This window comes from Muntiacus reevesi, chromosome 21 (genome assembly GCF_963930625.1).
Source record: "Muntiacus reevesi chromosome 21, mMunRee1.1, whole genome shotgun sequence".
Lineage (NCBI taxonomy): Eukaryota > Metazoa > Chordata > Mammalia > Artiodactyla > Cervidae > Muntiacus > Muntiacus reevesi.
The window spans coordinates 36719260-36722265 of NC_089269.1; the positions used below are offsets into that span (position 1 = coordinate 36719260).

General features: G+C 39.6%; 1 pseudogene; it reads right to left on the reverse strand.

Annotated features, from left to right (window-relative positions):
* Window positions 1-269: 269 nt before the first annotated feature.
* On the reverse strand, window positions 270-954 carry LOC136152490 (cleavage and polyadenylation specificity factor subunit 5 pseudogene; annotated as a pseudogene).
* Between the last annotated feature and the right edge of the window lie 2052 nt (window positions 955-3006).

Genomic DNA, 3006 nt, shown 5'->3' on the forward strand with positions numbered 1-3006 from the left:
TAAAAAATAACAGAAAGAAGTTCACTTTCTTTAATGTTGTACAAAAATTTTTGAGTAGAACCAAAAGTAAGCTAAAAAAATCACATTCGTTTACAGCACAATCTAGCTTTTCAAATTAACTTTACTATTCAAAAAATAGAAATGAGGTTGTAATTTCCAGACTGGGAAAGAGATAACATCAAAAAAAACACTTCAGGGATGTTTATTCCACACTGTGTTTAGTTGTGCTCACAGAGATTGCTTCTCTTACTTCTCTGCTATACAGCAATTCAGTTGTATATAAAACTGAGCCTTCTCAAAAGCTGGGGCAGACTAGAAATGATGGGTTCAAATCCGGGTGCACCGTCATACAGTTCAAACAATGGTGCACCTACCAGCTTGTAATTTTTAGGGACTGCAAACAAGGCTTTCTCTTGAAGCTGAACTAAAAACAACTTCTTATATTCCTTAGATTTTTGTAATATGTGCAGGAATATATGGATACTGTGGAGGTTCAAAATCTGATCTCCACCAGCTGCCAATGCAGTCATCAATGACCTAGTTTTCTAGGACTCCATCTAGATGACCCAATATCTCTGTCATTAAGCATTTTAGTTCTTCAACTTCATCTTCTCTTGGGTTAAGCTCACCACCTGGTAATTTGAAGAAAGTTGTTCCCAGCTGTAGCAGTAACATAGAGGGGAGCCGGTGCTCATAGACAATTAAAACCCTTTCTACAGTCCTCCTCATACCAACTTTATCAAATTCCTCCCTCATGCACTGTAATCTGGCTACAACAGAGCTGCCCTTCTCATAGAAGAGCTCTTTTGTACCAAAGGTGGAATTGATAAGAGGATACAGGTTGATGGTGCACTCCAGGGTGACGGGATTGGTCTGCTGGATGTACTTGTTGCCAGACTGGGTGACTCCCCTGGGTCAGCCGGTCTGTGAGCTATTGGGTGGCACCACGGACATGCTGGTGAACTTGGGTACTAGTGGTGAGCTGAAATCAGGAGGCAGGGAGGTGTATGTTTATTCTTTAATTCTTCTAGGTCTTTGTTAATTGATTCTTGCATTTTCTCCATTTTGTTTTCAAGGTTTTGATAATCTTTACTATCATTATTCTGAATTCATTTTCAGGTAGTAGCCTCTTTCCTCTACATTTATTTGGACTTCTGTGTCTCTAGTTCCTTCATTTGTGTAGTATCTCTCTGCCTTTTCATTATTTCTTTTTGATTTATTCTGTTTTAGGTCTCCTTTTCCTAGGTTTCAAGGTTGAATTCTTTTTCCTTGTGGTTTCTTCCCTCCTAAGGTTGGTCCAGTGGTTTGTATAAACTTCCCATAGGGTGAGATTTGTGCTAAGCTTTGTTTGTTTGTTTGTTTGTCTTTTCCTCTGATGGGAAAGACTGAGTGAGGTGGTAATCATATCTGCTATTGATTGGTTTGCATTTTTTGTTTTGTTTGTTGTTTAGATGGAAAATAATACAATGGGAAAGACTAGAGATCATTTCAAGAAATTGGAGCTACCAAGGGAATATTTCATGCAAAGATGGGCTCAATAAAGGACAGAAATGGTATGGATCTAACAAAAGCATAAGATATTAAGAAGGGGTGGCAAGAATACACAGAAGAACTGTACAAGAAAGATATTCATGACCCAGATAATTACGAAGGTGTGATCACCAAGCTAGAGACAGACATCCTCAAAAGTGAAGTCAAGTGGGCTTTAGGAAGCATCATTTTGAATAAAGCTAGTGGAGGTGATAGAATTCCAGTTGAGCTATTTCAAATCCTAAAAGATGATGCTGTGAAAGTGCTGCACTCAATATGCCAACAAATTTGAAAAACTCAGCAGTGGCCACAGGACTGGAAAATGTCAATTTTCATTCCAATCACAAAGAAAGGCAATGCCAAAGAATGCTCAAACTACCGCACACTATCATCTCACACGATAGTAAAGTATTGCTTAAAATTCTCCCAGTCAGGCTTCAGCAATACGTGAACCATGAGCTTCCACATGCTCAAGCTGGTTTTAGAAAAGGCAGAGGAACCAGAGATCAAATTGCCAACATCTGCTGGATCATCAAAAAGTAAGAGAGTTCCATAAAAATATCTATTTCTGTTTTATTGACTATGCCAAAGCCATTGACTGTGTGGATCACAATAAACTGGGGAACATTCTGAAAGAGATGGGAATACCAGACCACCTGACCCGCCTCTTGAGAATCTATATGCAGGTCATGAAGCGACAGTTAGAACTGGACATGGAACAACAGACTGGCTCCAAATTGGGAAAGGAGTACGTCAAGGCTGTATACTGCCACCCTGTTTATTTAACTTATATGCAGAGTACATCATGAGAAATGCTGGGCTGGAAGAAGCACAAACTGGAATCAAGATGGCTGGGAGAAATATCAATAACCTCAGATATGCAGATGACATCACCCTTATGACAGAAAGTGAAGAAGAACTAAAGAGCCTCTTGACGAAAGTGAAAGATGAGGGTGAAAGAGTTGGCTTAAAGCTCAACATTCAGAAAACTAAGATCATGGTATCCGGTCCCATCTCTTCATGGCAAATAGATGGAGAAACAGTGGGAACAGACTTTATTTTGAGGGGCTCAAAAATCACTGTAAATGGTGACATCAGCCATGAAATTAAAAGAAGCTTACTTCTTGGTAGGAAAATTATGACCAACCTAGACAGCATACTAAAAAGCCAAGACATTACTTTGCCAATAAAGGTCTGTCTAGTCAAGGCTATGGTTTTTTTTTCCCCCAGTGGTCATATATGGATGTTAAAGTTGGACCATAAAGAAAGCTGCGTGCCAAAGAATTGATGCTTTTGAACTATGGTGTTGGAAAAGACTCTTGCGAGTCCCTTGGACTGCAAGGAGATCCAACCAGTTTATCCTAAAGATCAGTCCTGTGTGTTCATTGGAAGGACTGTTGAAGCTGAAACTCCAGTACTTTTGCCATCTGATGTGAAGAGCTGGCTCATTTGACAAGACCCTGATGCTGGGAAAGA